At 37.1% G+C, this 15,576-nt stretch overlaps 2 protein-coding genes across 6 annotated transcripts in view; one reads left to right on the forward strand and one right to left on the reverse strand.

The window, feature by feature from the left end:
• LOC110462204 overlaps positions 1-8,086 on the reverse strand; it is a 29,756-nt gene extending 21,670 nt beyond the window's left edge. The window contains exons 1-2 of the mRNA XM_021516062.1: positions 8,053-8,086; positions 7,587-7,723 (exon numbers count right to left, since the gene is read on the reverse strand). The gene's annotated coding sequence lies outside the window, so the exon portion shown is untranslated. The remainder of the gene's footprint in view (positions 1-7,586; positions 7,724-8,052) is intronic.
• The window catches only part of LOC110462217, a 37,516-nt gene that overhangs the window by 2,054 nt on the left and 19,886 nt on the right, over positions 1-15,576 (forward strand). For 3 of the 5 annotated variants that reach the window (XM_021516090.1, XM_021516099.1, XM_021516082.1), the window contains 2 exons: positions 962-1,099; positions 1,766-2,505. The gene's annotated coding sequence lies outside the window, so the exon portion shown is untranslated. Of the gene's footprint in view, positions 1-587; positions 698-961; positions 1,100-1,188; positions 1,211-1,765; positions 2,506-15,576 lie in introns of those variants that run through there. The other 2 variants (XM_021516106.1, XM_021516122.1) reach the window with 2 other exon arrangements.

Genomic DNA, 15,576 nt, shown 5'->3' on the forward strand with positions numbered 1-15,576 from the left:
GATAAATAGGTTACGAACAATATTTTCGTTATTAAAGATCATTATTAATTCTGAATGGTACACAATTGCATTTTTATGTTGAGTTTATATATGGGTCGCTTTCTCTGTTAAATCGTTTAACAAATTAATAAATAACTTTGAAATCACTGTCAGTCTTATACAGTATTGTCTTTTTAGCAGTGGTTATGATCAAGGTTGAACAAGAGCGTTTGTGTGACCGAGCCTTAGTTATTGACAAAACATCAGTTACGGTGTTATTAAGTATTGTGAAACCTTAGTTACAACAGCTATTGGCATAATGGAAACAGCCGAGTAACCAAGGGGGATGAACCGGAACCTATAAATGTGTTCTGTCAATAAATCGACTCGGACACAATTTTGCACCCAAGAGAACCGGAAGTAGCTGATTGATATTCAATAAACACACTATACTTAAACAATAAACATCAAATTACACACCATGTATCGATATTAATTAGTGTTAGAGCGTGTTGTACTGTCCTAACATTACACTGTGCAATCAACATGGCCAATGATCATATTGATTCATTATAATCCTCTTCATCAATGTGTGCTCCATTGATAAGCGGGGCGTCCGGAGGATTATAACGAGAGCTGCATGTGTTCTTGGAATATCTGTGTTCCTGGAGACCGTGAGATGTTATAACCGGATACAGAACTAAACAATACAATACAGGTTAGTTAGCGTGTGAGTTGTGCTAACTATGACGTCATATTCATAGTTCCATGTACAGGATAAAATGTTGAACTACTATGATTTATCCAAGGTTGCGAAAACAGGTTCCAATGGACTATCTACTAAAATGACCTTCAAATGAAATAAAAGTCATTATCACACCTGTCACAAAACGCTAATGATTTGTGTTAACCAATGAGAGTGTGTCTGGGAAAAAAACGATTCGAAAAACAGCAATCGACCTTTCTTTATTGCATTGTTTAGGGACAGCGTGACTTCTTGATGAGGACAATGGTATATGTATTCCCAGGACAGAATAGTTTGAACAGGACAAACGATTTTTACTTCACCAAGCCACAGTTTCAGTATGTGTTCTAGACGGAATAACATATCTTTACGTACGTAAGTATAACAATTAAGAACCAGATATCCCTTGTATCAACACCTATTGTGTTTTGTCTATCAGGAGAAAGGTTATGGTGAAATATAATCTCCCAGGCGAGAAAATCTCAGGTAGGTCTAAATTACGTACCTACATTGTTGATATTTCAGCTTAAATTACTTTAACATCATATACGACCTTTGAAGTCGAAGATAGTATATACAACTCTGAATGTAACAGATCAGGGTTGTTTGGTGCACAATCAATATATCATTTAAGGGTATTATCAGCCTGAATTGAAGTTACGAAAAACAACAAAGAGTGCACCGATCTGTGTAACCGGATACAAGTGTTGTCACTTTCTGTGTCGGAGGAAGACAATGACACTGAAGACTTGTTAACGCTCCTTATTGTGCGTTTCAACAACGACTTCTATTGTTACCAAATTCCAAACGAGTCGTTGGTCAGGACGCTAATGTTCTACACTAGTGTGCCTGCTGTTTGTATGCATTCTTAAAAATAACGAGAAAAAAAGGATAGGAATATTTTAACTTAAATATATTTGAATCTGTTTGTTGAACGTATCACAGTCGCATAAAGTTATTATAGGAATCGAGACATGCACTTTTGGCAGAAAGTTGGTGAGAATATATACGACTGCGATATATGTTTTCGTTGTTTTACAGTGACTGTTTACTTCACCCGGAACACACATACTGCAGTGAGTAGCGACTCTGGAGTTTACAGCGCTGTCCAGTACGTTTGGATCAGCTTACATTAGGGGCTACACGGATTGTTTACATCTGTAGTGCAAATGATGTAGAGACAGCGAAGACAAACGTGGACTGTTGGCGTTTGACATTATTTTAAAAACAAAAATGCGTTTGAAATGGAAAATATGATTTTCAAACAGAATGAGCTTGATTTAATTTAAATCAATACTAAACCAGCACTGATATTAACAGAATCACTACTGGTTCTAACAGCAAATACAAAAACTGTGTCAGGAGGATGACTATATATTTAAAGGAAAATACGTTGGATTTTAGGAATTTAAACTTGGCACAGGAGCACTTTTTATACATGTTTTACACCCGGATCTCATTGTCACTTTACAACATTGTATGGATCAATGTCAATCCCGTCCACTCCAACGTTTCCGCGTCGTGTCACGGAAAACAAACACATACAGTGCATAGTCAAGGACTGACTCGAAAACTCTTGATTTGGCTGTGATTGTTACTAAGGCACAACTAATAAAAGTAATCTTTTTTCAAAGACCACTGTGACCCTCCTGGGAGAATCTTTTAAAGAAGTATTCCTTACCGAGAGGAAAAGGAACCTTGACGCCGTGAGAAGTTCTATACACAAAACAACTTTGCCGAAATACGACCAACAGCGAGCACTTAAGAAGGTATCGATAATGGTAAGTAAAGAATTCTTATTTTGTTAACGTTTCTAAATCAATATTTAATGAGTTTTGGATACAACGTTACAATGCCATATTCGAAGATTAAATAGTGATTCATTCGTTTAAATACTTTTAGAGAAAATGTAAAAAAAATGTTTGACAAAGAAATGTAACATGTTATTCATTTGGTTCAATAAGTCATATTGAATATGGAGGGATTCGGAACACCTCAATACAACAATACAGGTTATGAAATTGCTCTTGATTTGAAATCGGGGATGATTCTATTATCTTACTCAAAACAAAATTGATGAGTGTTTGGACACTCGTAGAAATAGTTTCATTGGACATTATTTTAAGGTCCGACATCTGGGCAATTATTCTTTATGATCAAAATGTAATTTTGCAATTCAAATTTATGTTTGATGCACTTTACGCAACTCCTTATTCTAGAAGGTGTGTCTGTGTAAGCTTCGACGAAAATTATGGGAAAAAAATAAAAGCCAATTAAAAGCCAATTAAAAGCCAATTAAAAGCCAATTAAACGCAAAAGGGAAACAGTGATAAAGCATGTCCCAAAGCTTTTCATAATTGCGACTTATCATCTAACAAGGTCATTAAGCGCTTCAATCATTGCATCGATATAAGAGTACACGTGATCTAGATCACCCGCTGTCATTACCTGAATGGGGAGGTAAACACATCCGTCAGCAGCCGTAGCTAGGTAGTCCTACTGTATCGACTATTGGTATGTTATAAGGTCAAGGTCACCATAACCAAGTTACTGACGGTGTTTACAATGGTTTGCTTGTTAATTTCGACAAAAACATGTGTTGTAATATTAACTCTAGGGCACATTATAAGCACCAGAGAAGGTTTATTAGTAAATATTTACTCTGACTTAACCTGTATCGAGCGAATATAAAATATCGAGTAACGTGATGAAAGGTGTATTGTTCGCTAATGGTCAACAGAAGCACGTTGACATAAGCTGCTGCAACAGCGTCCTCATCAACACGTGACATAGGCATAAACACACGTGCATGTGCTAGGCAACGGCCAGCAAAATACTTAACCGGGCACTCAACTTATTACATCTTCAAAAACTCTTTTCTCTTTTCTGCTTAAAAGCTACGATGATGACTAAATTTATTTCAATGAATACTAGTCTCTGCTACACAATAAGACACGCTACTACACAATATACCAGTGTACCACAAAACACACCAGACTACCATGTACAATGTACCCTACCACACTACCACACAACATACCACACTACCACACAACATACTAGTGTACCACATAACACACCAGACTACCATGTACAATGTACCCTACCACACTACCACACAACATACCACACTGCCACAAAATATCACAAACTACCATTTAGCATACAAGACTACCACGTACTATACCAGCCTACCACAAAATACACTTGACTACCAAATAACGTACCAGCCTACCACAAAACATGCCAGCCCACATATCAATAACCAGACTGCTATATACCATACCAGTCTATCACAGAATACAGCAGAATATCGTCAAATAACCACACAACCTACCACACTAACACATCAGACTACCACACAATTTACCAGCTAGTCACCACACGATATACCAAACAACCACACAATATACCAGCTTATCACAGGATACACCAAAATACATGTGTAACATATAATATTACAGGTTACCACACCATATACCAGCCTTCCACACAATATACCAGAACGTCGCACAATATACCAAACTACCACACAATATTACAACTTACCACACCATATACCAGCCTTCCACACAATATACCAGAATAACGCACAATATACCAATCTACCACACAATAGTACAACTTACCATACGATATACCGGCCTTCCACACAATATACCAGAACGTCGTACAATATACCAATCTACCACACAATAGTACAACTACCATACGATATACCAGCCTTCCACACAATATACCAGAATGTCGCACAATGTACTAAACTACCACACAATAGTACAACTTACCACACCATATACCAGCCTTCCACACCATATACCAGAATGTCGCACAATATACCAAACTATCACACAATAGTACAACTTACCACACACTATACCAGCCTTCCACACCATATACCAGAACGTCGCACAGTATACCAAACTACCACACAATAGTACAACTTACCACACCATATACCAACCTTCCACACAATATACCAGAACGTCGCACAATATACCAAACTACCATACAATAGCACAACTTACCACACCATATACCAGCCTTCCACGCCATATACCAGAACGTCGCACAATATACCAAACTACCACCCAATCGTACAACTTACCACACCATATACCAGCCTTCAACACAATATACCATAATGTCGCACAATATACCAAACTACCACACAATAGGACAACTTACCACACCGTATACCAGCCTTCCACACAATATACCAGAACGTCGCACAGTATACCAAACTACCACACAATAGTACAACTTACCACCCCATATACCAGCCTTCCACACAATATACCAGAATGTCGCACAATGTACTAAACTACCACACAATAGTACAACTTACCACACCATATACAAGCCTTCCACACCATATACCAGAATGTCGCACAATATACCAATCTACCCCACAATAGTACAACTTACCACCCCATATACCAGCCTTCCACACAATATACCAGAATGTCGCACAATGTACTAAACTACCACACAATAGTACAACTTACCACACCGTATACCAGCCTTCTACACAATATACCAGAACGTCGCACAATATACCAAACTACCATACAATAGCACAACTTACCACACCATATACCAGCCTTCCACGCCATATACCAGAACGTCGCACAATATACCAAACTACCATACAATAGTACAACTTCCCACACCATATACCAGCCTTCCACACCATATCCCAGAATGTCGCACAATATACCAAACTACCACACAATAGCACAACTTACCACACCATATACCAGCCTTCCACACCATATACAAGAATGTCGCACAATATACCAAACTACCACATAATAGTACAACTTACCACACCATATACCAGCCTTCAACACAATATACCATAATGTCGCACAATATACCAAACTACCACACAATAGCACAACTTACCACACCATATACCAGCCTTCCACGCCATATACCAGAACGTCGCACAATATACCAAACTACCACACAATAGCACAACTTACCACACCATATACCAGCCTTCCACACAATATACCAGAATGTCGCACAATATACTAAACTACCACACAATAGTACAACTTACCACACCGTATACCAGCCTTCTACACAATATACCAGAACGTCGCACAATATACCAATCTACCACACAATAGTACAACTTACCAAACCATATACCAGCCTTCCACACCATATACCAGAATGTCGCACAATATACCAATCTACCCCACAATAGTACAACTTACCACACCATATACCAACCTTCCACACAATATACCAGAACGTCGCACAATATACCAAACTACCACACAATAGGACAACTTACCACACCGTATACCAGCCTTCCACACAATATACCAGAACGTCGCACAATATACCAATCTACCACACAATAGTACAACTACCATACGATATACCAGCCTTCCACACAATATACCAGAATGTCGCACAATATACCAAACTACCACACAATAGTACAACTTACGACACCATATACCAGCCTTCAACATAATATATCAAGTTTACAAGACTTCTCATAACTCTCTGTTATAATAATACACTAAGCGGTCTATGATTCACAAGGTCCCGTCACACTGTAAAGCGTTGTTGGGATCAATTGAAAAATTGCCAGTTGGTCCTATTGTTGACCTTTTGTCAGCATAACACGCTTTTGCGTTCTTTTAATTAAATCAAGCAAATTCGTATTGAATTTCAAGGCACTATTGTACATGAATTTAATTTAATATGATAATACATTATTTATCGTTATAAATCCTTTCAGTATGTAAAGATAATTTGGCAGGTAAATTATGACATGTTAAGAATCAAACACATGTAGCTTGATTTGTATATTAGATACAAGTTGATGATTGAATGATGATTTTTCATGTTATCCGAGACATTCTCTTAGGAAATTTAATGACGTTAAGAATATTGAATATTATTATTTTAACTTTATGAACTGTACTAAAGTGGGCGCTATTGTATAGCAAGCAAAGAGCGTTGAAATCGCAATAATGATTCATAATTCCTATGTCTAATTAGCTGATATTCTAATGGAAAATATCAGTTTAAAACCCGCCTCTTGTTTCTATGATATATCTACTATGGTACAAGACACATGCGTATGTACATATCGGGTGGTGGACATCTCTCCTACCGAGATAATTGTCAATGGTGTTATGTTTTGCTCATGTCCGATGTCAAAAACTGACTATGACACACGGGTGGGCAGACAGTCATCTGGCATAAGTCTGGTCTACATCTACAGACAAATTGTGACAGATTGGTGATGTTTATTTGTATAAGTTCTGTGTTTAACCGCCTTTAATGACAATGTCGCCAGTTCACAACAATACAGACCCCCCCCCCTCCCCCCTCCCCAAACCCACTTTATGTGATGTATTGAGGGCGCAGTTTATATGGGGAAGCTTTATTTATGATTCCGGCAGAAGTGAGAACACAAAAGACACTCTTACATAAAAAATAAAAAAACACGCAGGTGAACAAAATTATTATCACACACATCAAAATGTCAATATGAATGAGCTTAAGTGTTTCTATGACGCCTCGAACAACGGCATGTCCAATTTGAGTTCAATTTTAAGGTTGATGCCATAAAACGTGAAAAATACATAGGGGCACCTTACGATATCACAACGAGAAACAATAGGAGGCTCGTTTTATTATTCTGCCATCCTCATTTGATTCGACAGTTGGACCAAACTTTGATAAAATCTTAATATAAGAATGAAACTTCTACAACCTATGTATATCAATTGTCATATACGATGAATGTTATCTGTATTGTATCGGAACATCCTTCAACATGGAGGCTTGAATAACAAGGCTGACACCAGAATTAAAAAACGAAACTCACCGTAATGGTAGCGGTGCAGCCCATAGCTACCATCAGCTGTCCATCTCATGTGTACATATAGGTACCGGTAGCTTTACATCCGCGGTAACTGTCCTTGCTAGGTACTTACGACCGAACTCCGGTCAGCACGTGCAGTCCTATCAGTATTAAGGGTAGTATAAGTACAATACAATCGTCTGTAGCAACTGCACAGGAAACTGTTCACTTCTTATACTGATTTAAACAGCAGCAGTCCTTGTGTCAACGAATACATAGGTATACATAGGTAGCTGTATACATTCAGATCTGCTGAGCCAAACTTGTTAGCGTTACATTTTGAGAAGTAATAAATGGAAAGTTTTTCTAATTTTCAAAATGAAACATCGTGTGTACCATTAATGCTTGGTTAAGTGCAATTCATAATAACAAATGGCCCCAACACAAAACTGATGTAACATAAATGAGTGTTTTGATATATTTGCCTTACCTAAGTTGCATACCAAGCTGACAATGCCTGTGATGACGCGACCATCTACCTAGGTATATAAGTAAGGCCTATCCAACTCAACACATTTTAGTGTTGGACTGTTGAATGGCTACCCGTCAATAGGCAAGATAAGAATTCCAAATCAGGCTAGAGCGCTCCACCGTTATAAATCTGACCCATTCAGGCAGAACTAAGTATTTCACCTAGATAAAGTACATATACTCCTGTGTTCAGGCAGACTTGTCCACAACACATCAGCCTGGTATACCCAAAGCTAGTCCTTCCCTTTGGTCATCTAACTTAACGGGATTAGTGTGAACATTAAGTATACGATAAGTTATGACCATTGTTTCCAAAAAACATGTAAATACGTCTTCTAAAGAGTTCATTTCAGAGGTGACCGTTTATAATATTTGGTAGATTACTAGGTTTCTGAAAGTGTTAAAATCAGACATTGACAGTTCATGATTTTAAATAAGGTAACTAATTTACTGAGGGTGTTGAATTCAGAGGTTGTTACTAGTCTATTGCAAGTGTTGAATTCAGATGTTGATTAACATTTCATGAAAGTCTTCAATTCAGACGTTGTAGCTAGTTTACTGAAAATGCTGAATTCAGAGTTTACTGGAGTGTTAAATTCAGAGGCTGTTACTAGTCTACTGAAAGTGTTGAATTCAGAGGTTGTTACTAGTCCACTGAAAGTGTTGAATTCAGAGGCTGTTACTAGTCTACTGAATGTGTTGAATTCAGAGGTTGTAGTCCACTGAAAGTGTTGAATTCAGAAGTTGTTACTAGTTACTAAGATTTCAGTCGCTGACTACCGATACACTTTCAGTAAGAATCCTGAGGTTTTGAAATGGTTTGAACTCGGACTACGATAAGCTCAATGTTGAGTTAAAAATAGTCTTCTGACATTGTGAGGGTTAATTATGATCTGTTAGATGTTTGCCACTTATAAGAGAGAGAAAAGTAAGAAAACCAGTTCCCGGAAATTTTTAGGAAGTTGGCTAATATTTTAAGCATTCAACTGTGTGAATATGGCATTTACAGTCTTTTTGAATGCCATCGTTATATAGTGGCAGTGCCAAAGAATGATAGAAAAATATAATTGAGTACGAAAACTGCTTTCCTGAAATTAAAAAGTTGATACCTTGATCACCAATATTCATTGGGTAAGAATGCTGGTCTCCTAATTGTTTTAGTTTCAGCCGTACACCAGGTACGATAATGAGTAAGAATACTGGTCTCCTAATTGTTTTAGATTCAGACTTACACCAGGAACGATAATGAGTAAGTATACTGACCTGCTAATTGTTTTAGTTTCAGACTTACACCAGGTACGATAATGAGTAAGAATAGCGGTCCTAATTGTTTTAGGTTTCGGACGTACACCAGGTACGATAATGAGTAAGAATACCGGTCCTAATTGTTTTAGGTTTCGGACGTACACCAGGTACGATAATGAGTAAGAATACTGGTCTCCTAATTGTTTTAGTTTCAGACTTACACCAGGTACGATAATGAGTAAGAATACTGGTCTCCTAATTGTTTTAGTTTTCAGAAGTACACCAGGTACGATAATGAGTAAGAATACTGGTCTCCTAATTGTTTTAGTTTCAGACTTACACCAGGTACGATAATGAGTAAGAATACTGGCCTCCTTATTGTTTTAGGTTTCAGACGTCCACCAGGTACGGTAATGAGTAAGAATACTGATCTCCTAATTGTTTTAGTTTCAGACGTACACCAGGTACGATAATGAGTAAGAATACTGGCCTCCTACTTGTTTTAGGTTCAGACGTACACCAGGTACGATAATGAGTAAGAATTCTGGCCTCCTAATTGTTTTAGGTTTCAGACTTACATCAGGCTCCTAATTGTTTTAGTTTCAGACGTACACCAGGTACGATAATGAGTAAGAATACTGACCTCCTAATTGTTTTAGGTTTCAGACTTACACCTGGTACGATAATGAGTAAGAATACTGGCCTCCTAATTGTTTTAGGTTTCAGACTTACACCTGGTACGATAATGAGTAAGAATACTGGCCTCCTAATTGTTTTAGGTTTCAGACTTACACCAGGTACGATAATGAGTAAGAATACTGGCCTCCTACTTGTTTTAGGTTCAGACTTACACCAGATACGATATTGAGTAAGAATACTGACCTCCTACTTGTTTTAGGTTCAGACGTACACCAGGTACGATAATGAGTAAGAATACTGGCCTCATAATTGTTTTAGGTTTCAGACTTACACCAGGTACGATACTGAGTAAGAATACTGACCTCCTAATTGTTTTAGGTTTTAGACGTCCACCAGGTACGATAATGAGTAAGAATACTAGCCTCCTAATTGTTTCAGGTTTCAGACTTACACCAGGTACGATAATGAGTAAGAATACTGACCTCCTAATTGTTTTAGGTTTTAGACGTCCACCAGGTACGATAATGAGTAAGAATACTAGCCTCCTAATTGTTTCAGGTTTCAGACTTACACCAGGTACGATAATTGGTAAGAATACAGGTCTCCTAATTGTTTTAGGTTTCAGACTTACACCAGGTACGATAATGGGTAAGAATACTGGACTCCAAATTGTTTTAGGTTTCAGACTTACACCAGGTACGATAATGGGTAAGAATACTGGTCTCCTATTTGTTTTAGGTTTCAGACTTGCACCAGGAACGATAATGAGTAAGAATACTGACTTTCTAAACTGATGATGATTGGATAAGCATATTGGTTTGCCGAACAGATGTTGTCATTGGACTAATTGTTTTAGGTTTCAGACTTACACCAGGTACGATAATGAGTAAGAATACCGGTCTCCTAATTGTTTTATGTTTCAAATTTACACCAGGTACGATAATGAGTAAGAATACCGGTCTCCTAATTGTTTTAGGATAATAATAATAATAAAATATTTTATTTAAGTGTCACACATATAATATTCTTAACACATCACTTTCATAATAAAAATACACATATGCAAAATATGCCCAGCCATACTGACTTGCGAGACACTACATAAAATTTATATATATTAAAACATAGAATCCATTAATGATTCTCAATAAAAAGATGCTTAGGATCCGATGGTGGGAGAAGAGCGAGAGTGGTTGGGCCAATCCCTACCGACAAGTCGCCCCTCCCCCACCATCGGGACCTCGATGATTGTCAATTACTAGCACATCAAATACATATAAAATACATGATTTAGATTTACTAAAATCATTAAAACTGAATTATAGTAATTGGTGAAAATATCGTAATGCTGCCTACTAAAAGCAATAATATGAACCATATATTACGAGGTATATAGTCATAAAAAATCTAAAATGCATATCAAGTTTTAAATACTACATGTACCACGTCTCCTTTTCATAAAAAGGAAAACTGACTTAGCTAAGACAGGTTGAATCGATTCTTCATTCATAAGAAAAATAAATTGTTCGTTATGGTCCATAGAAATAAATGATTGATCTGAATTACTTGCTCTTTCAAACAGAGGGACTCGAAGGTCAAAATATAGGTTACATTCACATAAAAAGTGGATTTCATTCTCAATTTTATTATCGCAGAAATTGCACAGCCTGTCATTCAATGGAGTGGCTGGACGTGTATATCTACCCATCTCTATAAGTAGCGGTAAGCTGCCACTTCTTAACTTGGCTAATACACTACGGTGTTGTCTCGGCATTAAAGTGGTGACGTATTGATCCGTGAGTAAATCTTTTTTGAAAAGTTAAGGTTTCAGACTTACACTAGGTACGATAATGAGTAAGAATACTGACCTCCTAATTGTTTCAGGTTTCAGACTTACACCAGGTACGATATGAGTAAGAATACTGGCCTCATAATTGTTTTAGGTTTCAGACTTACACCAGGTACGATAATGAGTAAGGATACTGGCCTCATAATTGTTTTAGGTTTCAGACTTACACCAGGTACGATAATGAGTAAGGATACTGGCCTCATAATTGTTTTAGGTTTCAGACTTACACCAGGTACGATAATGGGTAAGAATACTGGTCTCCTAATTGTTTTAGGTTTCAGCCGTACACCAGGTACGATAATGGGTAAGAATACTGGCTTCCTAATTGTTTTAGGTTTCAGACTTACATCAGGTACGATAATGAGTAAGAATACTGGCCTCCTAATTGTTTCAGGTTTCAGACTTACACCAGGTACGATAATGGACTCCAAATTGTTTTAGGTTTCAGACTTTCATCAGGTACGATAATGAGTAAGAATGCTGGCCTCATAATTGTTTTAGGTCTCAGACTTACACCAGGTACAATAATGAGTAAGAATACTGGTCTCCTATTTGTTTTAGGTTTCAGCCGAACACCAGGTACGATAATGAGCAAGAATACTGACCTCCTAATTGTACGATAATGGGTAAGAATAATGGTCTCCTAATTGTTTCAGGTTTCAGACGAACACCAGGTACGATAATGGACTCCAAATTGTTTTAGGTTTCAGAAGAATACTGGCCTCCTAATTGTTTCAGGTTTCAGACTTACACCAGGGTCGATAATGAGTAAGAATACTTACCTCCTAATTGTTTTAGGTTCCAGACGTACACCAGGTACGATAATGAGTAAGAATACTTACCTCCTAATTGTTTTAGGTTTCAGCCGTACACCAGGTACGATAATGGACTCCAAATTGTTTTAGGTTTCAGAAGAATACTGGCCTCCTAATTGTTTTAGGTTTCAGACTTACACCAGGTTCGATAATGAGTAAGAATACTGACCTCCTAATTGTTTTAGTTTCATACGTACACCAGGTACGATAATGAGTAAGAATACTGGTCTCCTAATTGTTTTAGGTTTCAGACGTACACAAGGTACGATAATGAGTAAGAATACTGACCTCCTAATTGTTTTAGGTTTCAGACGTACACCAGGTACGATAATGAGTAAGAATACTGGCCTGCTAATTGTTTTAGGTTTCAGACGTCCACCAGGTACGGTAATGAGTAGAGTACTGGTTTCCTAATTGTTTTAGGTTTCAGACTTACACCAGGTACGATAATGAGTAAGAATACTGGCCTCCTAAACTTATGATGATTGGGTAAGCATATTGGTCTGCTGATCAGATGTTGCTAGAGCTCAGATAACTGATGTTTGTGTAGAATTACTGATTGGAAGTAACATGGAAACACACGAATACGAACAATAGTCATTATTATGTACAACAGGCTAGACAGGATTGAGGCCACACTAGGTTTCAACAACATCCGACTGGGCGTTTTCAAATGCAGTCAATTCACCCATAGCAAAGCAGAAGTGATGGTACGCATACTTACCTATTGTATATACCATTTAAAATATGACATAAATATAACACCCCTAACTGCCATTGACAAACATCAGTGTTCAATACCCCTTTAACAGTATTGAGAATTTGTGCAGCTCCCTAAATTTCCTGCAGGAAAATTAGGTACGAATATTTCATCTAACAAAACATTTCTTGGTTTGGATGGATTAAAAAAAAATTCAGTCGAATCATTGCATGTGCTTGATTGTGAACGAGAGATTTTGGTGTCATCACTGCTATTGATATGACGGAAACATGCCACCTATTACTACTGTCGAAATGACGTCATGTACTAATGCCGAAATGACTGTTGATATGACGCCAAATGCCGCTCGAAAAATAATATCGCGTTCCGTTTTCGATTTTAACACTCTACAAAAGGTCAATATTGTGGCTTTGTGTGCCTTTGACTGTTCCAAAAAATAATAATTTTAAAGGTAATAGTCAACATGTCAACACGTGAGATCGCACGATATTTTCATTACGTAACAATGATGTGTATGTATTATTCTTATTCTTATCGGCAATTTAAATACTCTTATGATCTTATATTAATGCTTGTATCTTGGCAAGAATAAAGCACTCTACACCCAGTTGCCAATCTGAAATGAAGACAAGTCACGATTTAAAAACTTTGTTTAACTTCCCGAATAATTTTGAAAGGATTTTTGTTTTACCAATTTTTATTTTCAACAACACTGACAACATTGACACGGTAAAGACCACGGCTAGTGTCGGTAACCGTGTAAATGGTGCCCTGGTACCGCAGTCGTCGATATCTTACGATTAAGAAGCGTACTGATGAAGCCACGCTGTGGTCGAATTGTCTGAAACGTAGGATAATTGTTGGTTATGAAATATTAAATAAGGAATTGTTGTTTGCTCTGATAAATGTTGTAGAACTCACCAAAATGTCAATTCAACGTACTTTATCCTTTGAATTCAGCAGTCATTAGGTTTGACAGAATGACAGCAGTGGATCTCTGTGATATCTACAAAACTAGCCGATAGGAGTTAGTTCCCTTGTCTTCATATAACAGGCATATGTTGTTACATTGTTCGAGTAAATCAAATAGATTATGAAGTTAATGTTTATCTAAAATGAAATCTTAGTGACAAGAAATCAAAGTGAAACAGAAATCCTGCTGTGAGGTTTTAATGTAGAACAAATAATATTTTTTCCCCACAAAATCACTCATTTTGGAAAAAATAAGCAATGTTTCATCTCAGGGACAAAAATCCAATGTAAATATTACAACAGTTGGAGTGTATTTCAAATTGTTTCGATGTTAAGTCTCATAATTATAATGTTTTATGTGATCTGGGTCGAGTTGTTCAAACGGTGATTAGCTTAATCAGTGATTAGCATACATTTGATGTGTAGGAGTTTGAGACAAAGTGTTCTGGAGGGCTCAAAATACGTCAACGAAACAAGTAACCAGGTTTTAACATAACTCTATCAAAGAAAACGACTGACCCGAGTCTAACTATTATCAGATTGGAAAAAAAATGAAATTTTTGAAACGAAATTGTATGCACTTTCTCCGAGAGCAAGAATACTAATCTCAATCCATAAAGCAAGATACATTGTGCCTAAAAAATGACATTCCCAGTGATATTCAATGGCTTCATAAATGATTCGAATATACAAAAAAGTTTTTTCTCATGGGGTTCGTAGGCAAGCTATGTCACATATTGCTCAATATCTGAAAAAAACTGCCCACAGAATGGGGGCAGGAATAGCTCGTTTCTTTCAATAAATAGATATCTGTCTATATGTGTGGGCCTAGTGAATGTATTGTTGGTGGTAATTGGAATGGAGACCTAATATCACCATTTAAGATTTCTTGTTGCACATAAAGGATTTCAAACAATTTCCCTTTTGGATTCGCCTTTCCGAGCATGTTCATTTACATGATTTTGAATATTTATTTTTCCTTAGCTGTCAATCTTTGACGTAATTGTTTCCTCCTTGTACTAGGCGGTTCACAATGGTTAACGTTATACAAATGTACCAAGACCAGCAAGCTTTTGGAATGTATTGATTATCTCCCTTTGGAGAATAAACAAAAAACGTTGACATTTAAAATGTTAACTTCATTACGACAAGCAAAAAGTTTAAAAATATACCGTGACGTCAACATGTCGACACGATTAGCATATGAGGATACTTACAAAAGAATATGGAACAGAGAAACAG

This window comes from Mizuhopecten yessoensis, unplaced genomic scaffold (assembly GCF_002113885.1).
Source record: "Mizuhopecten yessoensis strain PY_sf001 unplaced genomic scaffold, ASM211388v2 scaffold1429, whole genome shotgun sequence".
NCBI classification, from domain to species: Eukaryota; Metazoa; Mollusca; class Bivalvia; order Pectinida; family Pectinidae; genus Mizuhopecten; species Mizuhopecten yessoensis.